The following is a 15,603-nucleotide window of genomic DNA, read 5'->3' as shown; positions in this document are numbered from 1 at the left end:
GAAAGAGATATAATCAAGAAGTTCAGGCAAACTATACTGGATTTATGTCATCAGCTGGAGCCCACAAAATTGAGTCTTAACTTCATTTTGTGGGCACAGGATTCTTCCAGTACACTGTGGCAGTATCTGGTGGAATGTCACAACCAACTTTCAGTGGTGTGCTACAAGAAGGTCTATCTTCTATGATGAGACACATCAACAGCAGCAGGATTTAGAAAATGCACACGGTGACTTCTATGGTTTGGGTCACAAACTGTATGTGGTTGGAGCAAAGACGAGGCCCATATTGCCTTAGTGCCACTACACAGAGAACAGGTCTACCAGAATTGAAAGAACCTCTATTGAATCAACATGCAAGTTGTCTGCTTACCGGATTTGTACATCACAAGCATTTGTGCCCATTTATCCAGCTCTGCCGACAATTCCATTGTACTGCGGAACAGTGCCATACCCCTGCAAATGTCTCAACTTGGACCTGGGAGGACCTGGCTTGTTACTCAGTACAATCTTTCATAATATTGTTTAGGATATTGCTAGTAGAATAATCTGGAAATGTGTTACAAAATGTTGGGCCATTTTTGTCTTCCATCTAAGAGACTCAGCTTATCCCAAATGATCATGGTTGTTGGCACTGCTGAGGAAGCCAACAACACCAAGGGAAGCCTGCTTCAATGAGGCCCAGGGACAATTGAGGCAGCCAGTGAAACAAGCTTTTGGGCTCCGAAAGGCCATGTTTCGTTGTCTGGACAAAACTGGTGAAGGTCTCCTTTCTCTCACCCGATAAGGTGTGCCAAATCATTGTGGCCTGCTGCATGCTCCACAACATTGCCCTGTGGCGGAACATCCCTTACATCGCAGAGGATGGAGACCATGAAGAGGCTCCTGGTAAGGATCCTGATATGCTGCATGAAATGAAGATGATAGTAGTGAAGAGGAAGGAGTTGACTTACATCAACATGTCATTGACAACTTCTTCTCATGAGTGTAAGTGTATCTTTACATGTCATGTCTTTCACCATTACAGCAACTATTGACGTGGTGATGAGAGACATATGTGGTGGTACTTTGTTTAGAAGGGCAAGTTCCAGGAAAACCAGGCCAAAGTTGTTTGTAGATTAAAGTGTGGACACATTGACTACTGTGGTCAGTTACATTTAATTACTCCTGATTTTGTCCTCCAAAAGTTGACTTCGTAATGTGGCCATCATGCTCTGTGTGATTGGTAATGGTTTTTGTATCTGTTTTAGGCTCCTTCATGATGTCATCTTCATTTGGACATTTCAGAGTTGTGACATTTGCTTGTATATGGTGCTGTTTCTGAGTACACAGTGAACATGGGTTGATCTTGTGAAAGACAGACACAGACATTGGATGTACAAATCTTGGCAACTTGCACAATGAATGAATGGGTGATTTAAAGATGACATTGGATTTGTTCTTTGTCATGTATTTGCAATAAAGCAATATGTGTGCTATCATTTGCTCACAACACATGTGGTAGTGGAGCCAAACCATGATACTCTCCCATTCACATAGATCAAATCCTCATTGTGTGTAATGTGTGTGTGGATGTTGGTGTATTACATCATTGTGACACTCCACTGACACTTTTTGTCTTCAAATTTCTTTATTGCGATTTTTAAGGTTCACTTCACATGTTGGTACAGTAATATTTTACAGACAACTCTGAACAGTAAGCCTTACAATCCCTGTACAGCATCAGGTAGTCCAACATGGGTTGTCTTTGAAGCGTATACCAAACCAGCAATTAGTAGAAACATTGTCAGTAGCAATCGTATGAACTTTTAACTGTACACCCCCTCCCATCTTCACCCCCCTTACCAGGCCCACCCAACTAGAGGTCTTTCTAACAACATCTCAATCAGGGGTATCCTCCTGTCCCTTCCTCTGTCTGGGGGTGCAGTCCCCACACGACTAACACCAGTCAACACTGTCTGCGTAGAATTCGGGGAGCTCCTCCCAATCTCCTGGACCATGAGCCCCCATGCCTGCAATACTTCCGGGCGTTTGGCATCCCTCCTAGTACTGCGTTTGTGGCCCTTCTCTGCTAGTGCCCATATTTCCAGGTCCGCTTTCCAGTGTGCTACCAGCGGCCCACTCTCTGTCAGCCAGTGAATTGCTATTCGTCGCCCAGCTGTTACAAGTACCAACACCAGGAACTTTCTGCTGGTTTTACATTTAGGATCCCCAGGAATCAGTCCAAGGAGACACGTACGTATCTCTAGGGTAACTCTCCATCCCGTTATTCTGTGTAGGTCCACTAGGATAGCTGTCCAGTATATCTGAATCATTGGACACGGCCAAACCATGTGTGGGAAATCTGCCTGTGCATAGTGGCATCTGGGGCACCTTTGATCTCTCGAGCTGTCAAAGGTGTGGAGGCTCTTGGGTGAGAGGTATGTCATGTGGACCATGTTGTATTTATTTATTTATTTATTTATGCGTTTTTATATAGCGCAGACTTTACCCGAAGGTGTCAGAGCACTTCACAATAGGAACAGTAATGATACATGAGGAGAAAATTACAAGTGAACAAATTACAAAAGCAGTAGTTAAATTACATGAGGTAAAAGTGACAATTGTGAGCAAGCAAAATACATGAGGTAGCAAACAGTGCATTACAGGAGGAAAAAGTGACAAGTGTGCAGGTTACAAGAGAAAACAAAGTTTAATTAGAGGATTAATACTGCAATATATGCTAGACACTCAGGCACAAGAACAAACATTACATAGGCAATGGTGGTACTTGTACAAGTATCAATAACAAACAAAATGTGAGAGGTAGCAAACAGTGTGTTACAAGAGAAAAGTGGCGTGTGCATGTTACAAAAGAGTACCAAACACAGGTACAAGGATAATACTGCAATAAATAGCAAACACTCCAAAGACAAGAACACACTGGTAAGGCACTTCCATAGTCATGGAGAATAGAATTTTCAGGAATGGGAGGTCTTCCTTCAGATAATAGAGAGCACATGAATTACTTTTGGAGGTGTCTTTGGAGGAGGAGAACTTTGAGGTCCGTTTTGAAGGCCTGGGAGGAGGTGGTGGTCCAGAGCTGAGGCGGAAGGGAGTTCCAGATTCTCACCGTGTTGCCTGAAAAGGATTGGGCCATCGATCTTTCCTTCTTGAAAGTGGGAGGTTCAAGCAGTAGATTTTCCGCATTACGTGATTGTCTAGAGCCTCCAAAGAGTTTGAGTTTATTCACCAGGTAGTGAGGAGAGGAGTGCAAGGCTTTGTGGGTGATACAGGCAGTCTTGTAGATAGCTCTAGCCTCGATGGGAAGCCAGTGGCGGGTGGATAACATCGTTGTGATGTGGTCGCTTCTTTTGGCCCCATAAATGAAACGAGCTGCTGGGTTGATCTTGTGAAAGACAGACACAGACATTGGATGTACAAATCTTGGCAACTTGCACAATGAATGAATGGGTGATTTAAAGATGACATTGGATTTGTTCTTTGTCATGTATTTGCAATAAAGCAATATGTGTGCTATCATTTGCTCACAACACATGTGGTAGTGGAGCCAAACCATGATACTCTCCCATTCACATAGATCAAATCCTCATTGTGTGTAATGTGTGTGTGGATGTTGGTGTATTACATCATTGTGACACTCCACTGACACTTTTTGTCTTCAAATTTCTTTATTGCGATTTTTAAGGTTCACTTCACATGTTGGTACAGTAATATTTTACAGACAACTCTGAACAGTAAGCCTTACAATCCCTGTACAGCATCAGGTAGTTCAACATGGGTTGTCTTTGAAGCGTATACCAAATCAGCAATTAGTAGAAACATTGTCAGTAGCAATCGTATGAACTTTTAACTGTACACCCCCTCCCATCTTCACCCCCCTTACCAGGCCCACCCAGCTAGAGGTCTTTCTAACAACATCTCAATCAGGGGTATCCTCCTGTCCCTTCCTCTGTCTGGGGGTGCAGTCCCCACACGACTAACACCAGTCAACACTGTCTGCGTAGAATTCGGGGAGCTCCTCCCAATCTCCTGGACCATGAGCCCCCATGCCTGCAATACTTCCGGGCGTTTGGCATCCCTCCTAGTACTGCGTTTGTGGCCCTTCTCTGCTAGTGCCCATATTTCCAGGTCCGCTTTCCAGTGTGCTACCAGCGGCCCACTCTCTGTCAGCCAGTGAATTGCTATTCGTCGCCCAGCTGTTACAAGTACCAACACCAGGAACTTTCTGCTGGTTTTACATTTAGGATCCCCAGGAATCAGTCCAAGGAGACAATTACGTATCTCTAGGGCAACTCTCCATCCCGTTATTCTGTGTAGGTCCACTAGGATAGCTGTCCAGTATATCTGAATCATTGGACATGACCAAACCATGTGTGGGAAATCTGCCTGTGCATAGTGGCATCTGGGGCACCTTTGATCTCTCGAGCTGTCAAAGGTGTGGAGGCTCTTGGGTGAGAGGTATGTCATGTGGACCATGTTGTATTTATTTATTTATTTATTTATTTATTTATGCGTTTTTATATAGCGCAGACTTTACCCGAAGGTGTCAGAGCACTTCACAATAGGAACAGTAATGATACATGAGGAGAAAATTACAAGTGAACAAATTACAAAAGCAGTAGTTAAATTACATGAGGTAAAAGTGACAATTGTGAGCAAGCAAAATACATGAGGTAGCAAACAGTGCATTACAGGAGGAAAAAGTGACAAGTGTGCAGGTTACAAGAGAAAACAAAGTTCAATTAGAGGATTAATACTGCAATATATGCTAGACACTCAGGCACAAGAACAAACATTACATAGGCAATGGTGGTACTTGTGCAAGTATCAATAACAAACAAAATGTGAGAGGTAGCAAACAGTGTGTTACGAGAGAAAAGTGGCGTGTGCATGTTACAAAAGAGTACCAAACACAGGTACAAGGATAATACTGCAATAAATGGCAAACACTCCAACCACAAGAACACACTGGTAAGGCACTTCCATAGTCATGGAGAATAGAATTTTCAGGAATGGGAGGTCTTCCTTCAGATAATAGAGAGCGCATGAATTACTTTTGGAGGTGTCTTTGGAGGAGGAGAACTTTGAGGTCCGTTTTGAAGGCCTGGGAGGAGGTGGTGGTCCAGAGCTGAGGCGGAAGGTAGTTCCAGATTCTCACCGCGTTGCCTGAAAAGGATTGGGCCATCGATCTTTCCTTCTTGAAAGTGGGAGGTTCAAGCAGTAGATTTTCCGCATTACGTGATTGTCTAGAGCCTCCAAAGAGTTTGAGTTTATTCACCAGGTAGTGAGGAGAGGAGTGCAAGGCTTTGTGGGTGATACAGGCAGTCTTGTAGATAGCTCTAGCTTCGATGGGAAGCCAGCGGCGGGTGGATAACATCGTTGTGATGTGGTCGCTTCTTTTGGCCCCATAAATGAAACGAGCTGCTGAATGGAGAACAGATTTAAGGGGAGACAAGTGGGATTTGGGGAGGCCAGTAAGAAGAGAATTGCAGTAGTCCAGTCTGAAGAGGACCAGCGATTGCACTAGGGTTTTAAGGTCCTACTCTGGGAAGAAGCAACAAATTCCCCAAAGAAGGCGCAGTTGGTATCGAGCAGACTTTGCAATGGAATTGATGTGGGTGATTAGATTGAGTTTTTTGTCGAGTATGACACCAAGGGATTTTGCGCTGTTGACAATGATGGGTTTATTGTTAAGTAGATTATCTGATCCATCCATGATTGAACCGGGGGAGGAGAGAGTGAGGAGGAGAGGAGGAGAGGTGGAGGAATTCAGTTTTGAAGGGATTCAGAATCAGTTGATGAGTTGATATCCAGTTTTGAATAGAGTCGAGAGTATAGCTTAGGATGGAGAGATCGTGAGCGGAGGCAACCTTGAGGTAGATTTGAGTGTCGTCTGCAAAGAGATGATAGTGGATCCCGGTACTTAGGAGATTTCCCAGTGGTTCTAAATAGAGATTGAACAGCGTGGGTGCAAGTATAGAGCCTTGAGGAACACCTTGACCTACCGCCACAGGAGATGAAAGACTGTTCACTATTTCGATCATTTGGGATCTATCAGAGAGGAAGGAAGTAAACCATTTAAGCACAGTGCCCTCCATGCCCATTCTCTGTTGAAGAGTGTTGAGGAGGGTGTTGTGATTGACAGTGTCAAAGGCTGCAGAAAGGTCAAGGAGAATTAGAAGACAGGACCCCACCAAATCGAGTATCCTCAGCGCGTCATCAACCACTTGCAGTAGGGCTGTTTCAGTGCTGCAGTTTTGGATGAAGCCAGACTGACAATTGTCAAGAAGATCATTGTCCTTGATATGACGAGAGAGTTGTTTCGCTACACATCTTTCTGTGATCTTCGCAAGAAAGGGTAGGTTAGTGATGGGGCGGAAGTTGTTGAGGTCATTCGCATCAGCAGTGGGTTTTTTAAGCAGAGGGGTTTCCTGCCCAGTTTTGAAGGAGACAGGAAGGGAGCCTTGACAGAGGAAGAGGTTAACCAGAGTGGTCCAATAGGAAAGGGAATGGGTATAGAAGTCAATGGCAATTGCACTGGAGAATGGTTGGAGGATTTTGTTTCAAGGATGCACTTGAGAAGGGCATCTTCAGATATGGGGTCAAAGTTCTGCCAAAAGGCTGAGGATTTGTGCTCCTCTGGAGGGGTAGGATGAGTGACCTGATCCACAAGTGATGTCACTTTTTCATCGAAGAATATAGCGAAATCCGCTGCTTTCTTTGTAGAATCCTCCAACTTGGAGGTTGGGGGAGAGCAGTTAGGAATCTTGATGAGATCGAATCGTTTTTTGGGTCTATTTCTGGCTGAGTCAAGGAGGGTTTTGAAGTGCGACGCTTTCCCAAGGAAAATGTGCTTGTGGTACTTGGATCTTGCTGAACGAAGCGTGGCCAAATTATCGGTGAAGGGCGCTTGCCTCCATTGTTTCTCTGGGAATCTTAGCTGCTTCCTTTCTTCATAGAGGGATTTGTTGCACCAAGGTGCTGAGGGAGTGAGACTTATCTTTTTCTTTTGAGTGGAGCGACGTTATTGATTTCGGCTGCAAGGACTGTGAGGCATTGGGAGGTGAGTTCATCAACATCTAGGTTCAGGTCTAGCCCTGGAAGTGATAACAAAGCTGATTCACAGAGGGGACCGACATCAATATTTTTAGCATCACGGAACCAGGAGGTAGCCCTCTTAGGTTGGCCAAGAGTGTGATAGGTGAAGAAAGAATGGGATGAGGAGGTGGTCAGACCAGTCTACATGAATAGGGGTAGTGATAGAAAGCATGCCTGCTTTAGAAATAACAAGGTCCAGGATTGAGCCCTTAGAGTGTGTTGATTCTGTACAGTGTTGGATAAGATCATTTGCAGAGAGGAAGGTGGCCAGCGAGTTCGCAGAAGAGTCTTGCGGTACGCCCCAGTGGAGATTGAAGTCACCCACGAAGGTCTGATTGTCACTTTGCGGGTATTGGTCGCTGATGAAGTCAGTGAGATCCTCCATAAACGAAGGGCCACTACGAGGCGGGCGGTAAATGACATGGAATCTGAGGGGTGAGCGGTGGTGCAATTGAAGTTCAAGAGAAAGGCATTCAAAGGTGTGGGAGGTGCTGATAGGAGAAGCCTTAAGTTGAAGGGAGTTTCTAAAGGTGACTGAAACACCTCCCCCAATGTTGTCAGTTCTGTCATTCCTAAATATAGAATAGCATGCGGGTAATAGGAGATCAAACATAGAGTGAGAGGTATCATTGAACCAGGTCTCTGTGAGGAAGAGCATGTCAATATTGTGATGGGTGATGGTATCGGAGATTTCAAGTTTGTGTTTTACTGCAGATCTGCAGTTGTGGAGCAGACAGCGCAGCTCTGTCAAGACTGTTTTGGTGACGGGGCACTAGGGCTCTGAAGGGTGATCGGGATATTGTATTTATGCTTAAATCTATTTGAAACCAACACCTTACGTACGCTCCCCATTATTTTTTTCCCATTCTCATTGTGTGATCTCCTGAGGGCTCACTTCCTGCCATCTACCTTCTATTTTGGGAGGTGCACATTTTCTGTTGTCCCGTAACGCCCTGTACAGATGAGTGACACGTTTCCGCCCTCCCGCCATAGCTATCATCATGACTAGAGTATGTGTGTGTTCCGGGGCTTCTGGGAATGTAGGCCATAGATGTCGTGCCGTTGCCTCTATTTTGGCGTATTGTAAGAATTGCCCCAGTCCCAGCTCAAAAGAGTCTACTGCTTCTTGGTATGTTATGAACCGTTGTTCAGGATAGAGGTCCGCCAACATAAGACAGCCTCCTGCCTTCCATTTGTCGGTAGACATGAACCGGTCAATGAGCACGAAAGGCGGCATCAGCCAAAAGCCTGCCTCTGGGGCAAACGGTTGCTTCTGTAGAAGTGTTCTAACCACTCTGGCCCAGATGGAGCCAGCAGTTGGCCCAGTGGAGGACATTGGTCCTGTCGCCCTTTCGTGTGTCATAGAAGCGCACCCAGCTGTCGATCCACATATGTGTCCACCAAGAGCGACTGCTCCCATGGTGGGTTTGTATCCAGCCAGTCGACTACGTGCTGTAATTGGGATGCAAAATAATAAAGTTCAAGGTCAGTGATTTCTAAACCGCCTCTACCCCAAGTACGCTTCATGACTTCTAGGCTCACCAGACGTTTTCCATTCCACAACAGTTGTATAAGCATTGCATCAAGGTCCCGGAAGACCTGGTGTGGGAGTTCAAAGAAAGAGCCCTGCATTGTGAAGAGACAGCGAGTCAACACCACCATTTTAATCAAGGCAATCTTCCCCATCAACGAGAGCCTGAGTGTGTTCCAGTAGTCAATACTGCCTCGGAGACCCCTAAGTATCCCCCCATATTGTGTTGGTAAAAAACTTCTCTGTCCCTACTGATCAAGATCCCGAGGTAGCGCAACTTATGTAACACCCACGGAAGCCCCATCTCTGGGAGTGGAACCCCGCCCCTCTCAGCCTCTGACCCAACCGGAGACAGTTGTGATTTAGTGTTATTGACATGGAGTCAAAAGGCCTCGGCAAACTGACCCAAAGCCGCCAGCAATATCAGAAGCGAGTGGGTCGGCTCCCACAGATACACCAGAGCATCATCTGCATACAGTTATACTATATGTTCCAGGGCCCCAATTTGGATACCCTGCCCCTGGAGGACCCTACGGAGGTGGCACGCTAATGGCGACACTCCACTGCCACTTGGTTGTGAAAGTCCATCAGATACTAGAACAGTGGTTTGTTATGATCCTGTGTCTACAATATTTTTGTCTCTTGGTGTTATTGATATGGGCTTTCTTATGTGAGCCAGAATATCTGGTTACAAGTGTTTACATGAATCAATGATTTTTTGCCTAGGCTATCCTATTGTTTTGACATATCTCCTTCTTCCATGTTGACAAGGTCTTGAACTGGAAATGTGCAAACTGGCAATGAGTATTTGTGTAATGCATTGATTAAGTTAATGCAAATGTTTACAGACAAGTATTGGTCAAATGGGATTTACATAGTAGTTCATGATTAAATGGTATGACATATTTTGGGAGTCATGTTTGGGAACTTGAAATTAACAATACCTACTTGTAAATCATCTATGTTGACACAATCTTTTGATGTTCTTTCACTATCAAGTTATGACGGAATTAAACAAATGCATTGGTAGAGTTGAGCTATACAACACAAGTCTATGATTTTTTGACTTGTAAATTTATTGTACCAAATGTGATGAAATTAAAGAGGGTGAACATAACAAAAGCAAAGCAAAAAGTGATGAACCCAGTCATGGTGAAAGAAACCATTGTTGGAGAGCCAAAATTGTTTGAAGTCCAATGTTCAAAATGCCACTGGCATCAAAAAGGAAAATATTATCCAGAAATAGTCCACAGAGTGAATTGCAGGCACACCCTGGAGGAATTTAACCTTGAGGTTTTTGGCTGGCGGTGATAGAGGTCTTACCATCCTCACCTCCTAGTGATCTGCATGGAGGTGCCCTGCTGGGCAGGATCCACATCTGCAGAGGTTAGGGGGTTGCAGTTAGTTCTTTCGGTGGCAGGGCATCCCTTCCTGTGGCCGATGTAGAAGGCTCAGATGTTCGAAGACCACAGTACAGGGTAGGTAGTGCTGGGAAAGCTCTGTTCATGTGGATGTAAATGTCAAGAAGCACCCCAATCAGGGAGCCTTTGTTAAAGTTATGGGCCTCCATCTGGTGTTTGTGCTGCCTCTACAGCTGCTTCATTTCCCAGAGCTCGGTCAGTACCTGGCACGTAATGCCTTGGAACTGATGGTAGGCTCCCAAGATTTGGTCGATGGTGGTGTGGGTGGCAGTGACTCCAGTGGACTCAGAATGCTGGCCAACAAACACCATTCCATGACCCCTAGCCCCACTTCCCTGTACCTTTTGCCTGGGCCATGGGTGAACTGGAAGTGGTGGGGTCTCAACATCACCTGGGACTAGGGGATAATCGGTGTCACAGTAGGAGGAATAGAGGAAGTGGAGTCTTCAGGTTGCTGAGGTGTCACAGCTGGAGTGGGAGGTGCTGCTGTGGGTGCAGGGAGTGTCAGCAGAGACGTCTGCCCAGACTTACCTGATATAACAGGCTCCTCAAGCTCCTCCATATCACCAGGAGCAGTGTCTCTACTGAAGACTTGATGCTGTGATGCAGAGGCGGTTCCCTCAGTGGCTGGATAATGTCCATGTTCTTGGCCAAATTGACCTATTGAGAAATGGAGAACATTCTTATTAGTAAAAGTGTGTATTGTACATTCAAATCTTTTGAGACAAACAATGTAGATACCTAGAAGACAAAATACATAGAGATTATTGTGATGATAGCTTCTAGTGGCATTGAACATTTTACCCTAACTTGAATCAATTTCAAACAGTACAACTTGAAATCAACAGGTGATAAGATATCCTGAAATGTTCATGAAGTGATTAGGGAGTATACCTGACATCTCCCAACCTTTCAAACCAACACAGTGAATAGATGAAGTGTGTAATTGACAATTCCAAAGCCTGGCTGACAGCAAAACAGACATTGCCACTACATGGATGGATGTTTGGCATTAGGCATCATGTAAACAGCGCAGTGTAAATTTTTGCAAGTACCACTGCTATTCAGTATAGTCATTTGCATACCTGAAAATGTTTGTGAAAAAACAGTTTAATTACTGAAACTCAAAAAAACAATAACATTGGTAGAGTTGAACAGGACAACATTCAGAAAACAACACAAACCATTTTCAGAAGAGAGCATTGGTTAGGGATTGATCACTTAATGACATTTTACCATGTGTTGAAATCCGTTAGGGAAGAGAAAATTAGCAACATGACATAGCAATATCTTTTAGAGAAACAGAAATAGGGCATCATGCTAGTTGTAGTAGTTTCGAAGAAACTTCCCAACACTTGCAAAATGGTTTTTGAAACATACTTTTGGAAAATATGCAGTGGATATGGGCCAGACTTTTACATTTTGACACACATATGGGTAATGGGTTATTTGGTGGTGTAACACTTACAGGCACCGTACAATCATGAGACATGTAATGGAGATTGACATCTGTAATCTTAGATGCAACACAATACATTCACAAAAACAATAATAAGGAACTGATACTGATACTTTGAGGTTCATATGTTAGGAACATATGTTCAGGACACACTGGCAAAAACTGAGTTGAGAACAAACAGGACATTGAGGGTTTTGTGACTTTGCAAAGTTTAACTACCAGCCACCACTCCACCAGGTATTCCTGTCAAACCTTCAGGATGTAGGATCTGCAAAACCTTCTCCTCCTAGGGCATGAATGGTATTGGGGGCATGGGAGAACCACCACCAGTCTTTTTGGCCTCTATGTAACCCTTGGATGTCAGAGGAAGCATCCTCCTCCACAGGTTGTTCCAGCTCTTCCTAATTTCCTCCTGTCTGCACAGGTTGTTTGCTGTAGCATTCACTCTGTCGATGGATTATTCTGGCTCTCATTTGCCTTTTCTGTGATAGGGGTGTATTTTGGACTTGGAATCCAAACAATTGGGGCTCTACTCTTAGAATTTCATCCACCATGACTGGCTATACTCCCTCAGTAAAACATGGATTTTTGAGGCCTGGCATTGTGCACAAAATTTAAATAAAGTAAATAATTAACTACAAGGCATTAAAAGAAAGGGAAAAATGGGACAGGAGACAGGTAGAATGAAAAATAAAAAACCTAATTTCAGTGGCAAAGCCGCTGGGATCACAAGTTGTGATGGAGCTGGAATGGCAAAGGATCATGATCTGAAATGGGGTGTGTTTTATAGGGTTGTTTGCAGGTGTTTCCATTTGGCCAGTGGATATCAGCTGTGTTCACTAGCATTCATACAATAGCTAAAGTCATGGTGTACTGTTGAGAGCGCACCACAACTGACTGCCTCTTTCTGGGAACTGCTGCTAGTAGACAGCCAGAACAACTGTGATATCTAAATCAGCTCGGCGGGAACCAGCTACCCTGATGGAGTAGTATTCACCTGCATTGAAGTCCATCACTTCAGCTGTGGTGTGCCGCAACTGCAGCGGGAACCACTCTGTTGACGTGGACGGCGAGGCAGGCTCCATGTATCTAAATCCAGCTGGCGAAATACTGTAGATTCGGCAGCCCTGAGTGATTATGGGGTCCGTGACAAAACATTAGCATAGTTTACATATTTTGTAAGGGCATTCTTTCCAAGTGATGATACCACTGTCCTCCGCAAATTGTAAGATTGAGCTTAGGTTCCCTCAGGAGTTGAAGTTAAGCCATAACATTTTCAGCTGGCAAGATTGTAAAACATCAGAAAAAGTACAAAGGATGGCATGATAAAAATTACAATGTTAAAAAATTGATTGGTGTGTTGTAAATGAAGCATTTGTGAAAAAACCTGAGAGTGGTGAGAAATGGAGTGTTAAAGTTTATTAACAAAAGAAAATGTAATAATCCGAGACTCGCAGGTTGACCAAGTGTTTCCCCCAGCAAACCATATTGGAGCGAGCTTGGTAAGCAAATGAAAGCCACACATTTATAGCATTCTAGATATAAAATTCCAATGAAGATCACATTACTTCATACAATAAGGGGCATTCACGGGTGTCTATGTCTGCGTTCATGAGAAAGGAAGAAGATGGCCTTCAGTCATAATCAACATGTTTTCATCTTGGGAGCCAATGTATGAAAAGAGACTTGAAACGTCAGGTCAGAGATGGGCACTTTCTTCAGGCATGGTTTGCAGGACTCAGAAATAGGTCTGCAGCAGTTCAAATTGTGCTAAGGGAGTAACTCACATTTTACAATTCCTCCCATATGTGCTATTCATGGGTGCATATGAAAATACATCAATGATCATCAAAAGATTCACCTCCAGTTCCATATTAGATTCAAAACATTCTAAAGAACCAAAATCGTATTTCTAGTTCAGATCTTCATCATCATCCAATATTTGCAGAGGGTAAAAAAGGAATCCTTGCCTCTAGGGACACTATGTATGGAGGCAATATAGACTTGGATTGCAATGTAAATCAGTATAAAACCAACAAAGACGACCAATACAATTTCAAGAATCTACATTCCCATCTTCCAAAAATGCTCTTGAGACTAGATCAAACACTTCACCATTTAGAACCCATCCAGTCATCTGTCTTTAGGAACTTCTTAAAGCGGTAGCAACTCAGCGTGGAAGGTCGTCACACATGATTGCAGATTACCGCACAAAGCTGCCGCATTTGGCCTTACATTGCTACACTGGTATAGCCCTTCTTGGAAGGAGAAGGGTTAATTCAGTGAGACTCTTTTTCACCGCACCGTTTTTCACATTCTTTAAAGTACGGCTGGGGCCAACTTGACTCATTGACAACACTCCTACCTTTAAAAAGATGGAAGAATGTGTGGTCAATAGAGGTGTTGTGTGAGCCGAACCGGCACATGTGAACCCAGGGTGAAGAAAAAAAGTGCAAAATTCACGGATGGTCAGGGATCTCCAAGATAATGGAAAGAAAGGAAAACAATGGGCCCGATTCACAGAACTAACTTAAGACAAAATCCTAAACTTACTACTTTTGGTATTCACAGAAGTTAGGATTTTGTCTTAAGTTGGTTTTAAGAAAGACTTAAGATAGACTTAAGACAGACTTAAGTAAGGATTTTGTCTTAAGTCTGTCTTAAATCTGTCTTAAGACAAACTTAAGACAAACTCCTAACTTCTGTGAATACCAAAAGTAGTACGTTTAGGATTTTGTCTTAAGTTAGTTCTGTGAATCGGGGCCAATGGGTCTCGGAGGTCTTATTGCCAATCATATTATTTATTGGACAAAACCCCTCACCCATCCTAGGGTGGCATGTTTCACATAGGCCACACCATAATCGTGAATGATAATGGTGGGGGCTTTAGCCCTAGGCCTAGTGGAACTCTTGAGGTGTTTGCCAGGAGGCAATCCTAATATGAGTTAGGTGTGGGTGTTATGAGGAAATTGGACCAGAAGGAGCAGAAAGGCTAAAACTACTTTCTGGACTCTGGACCATGTACTCTGTTAGGATCACTTCTTTTAGGGTTGGAGTGCTCATGTTGCACCTTTACTATTTAACAATATGATTCTGATACAAACAAATCGTATAATGTTGTCATGCCCACTATGAAAAGATATTTGTTTTGAATATTCTGTATATGATTCAGAAGATCTCCAATGCCTCCTAAGTATGAGGTCAATGTCTTGACAATTGGAATTAGACAAGATTCTATGGATATGGACATTTTTTCAAATAGGGATTGGCAAGAAGAAATAATTGGTCTTCCCAGAGAAATACTTTTGTACCTTCACAAAAATATATATTATTGCTGGCAATTGTATATTCACTTTTAGATATTCCATTGCATCTTCATTCAATAAGCAATTTTCTTTCCTTTGAAACAGTCATGGTGTCAGTTGCTTAGTGTTGGATATGGACTATGGTCCAGCAATTTTTAGCATGACTCATCCTGTAGTTGATTTTGAGTGTTTTTGACATATTGTTCCCTTTACAATACTTCTATATTACGTCTGTTGCCTGCTGCCTTTGTTCTAATTGAGTTATTGTATTTTAATGATTGAATTGCAAATCTTTCTCTCTTTGATAATATTTCCTGTTTCTCTTGCTGTGGATGATTTCTCTTTTTATATATTTCTAACCACTAATTCAAAGAAAATATAAATGTTATTGCTAGAATAGTAGGAGGGATAGATACATGATCTGAGTTTCAAAACTGCTATCACTTTTAATTTCTTGTCATCAACATACTTCCAGCAATTACTGTGTTTCTTAGTAAATCATCATTTTTTTCTAGTTCTTTTAGGATATGGAGTAATGTATGATTTTTTGGTCATTTTGATTTCTCTTACTAATTTAAAGACATCAATCTATGTTTCCGCAATTTCATTATGTTTTTCTTGCCAAATGCATAACCCCTTTTCCAGGAATGAAGTTTCATCCACTAGCAATGTTTTTTCAAAAGATTTATCAGTCTCATTGTTTCTTCAGTTTTCTGTATCTTTTTGTTTCAGATTGTTGCTTGTTTTCTTCTTGCTCCTCTGCTTGTCTTCCTTTCACTCTTCACTGTG

General features: G+C 43.1%; 1 pseudogene; it reads right to left on the bottom strand.

The window, feature by feature from the left end:
* Positions 1-10,016: 10,016 nt before the first annotated feature.
* Positions 10,017-10,791, bottom strand: LOC147666689 (uncharacterized; annotated as a pseudogene).
* Positions 10,792-15,603: the final 4,812 nt, after the last annotated feature.

Source organism: Lissotriton vulgaris, unplaced genomic scaffold (assembly GCF_964263255.1).
Source record: "Lissotriton vulgaris unplaced genomic scaffold, aLisVul1.2 SCAFFOLD_7999, whole genome shotgun sequence".
NCBI lineage: Eukaryota > Metazoa > Chordata > Amphibia > Caudata > Salamandridae > Lissotriton > Lissotriton vulgaris.
Note: the sequence above shows the minus strand (reverse complement) of the source record. Positions and strands in the feature narration are given on the sequence as shown.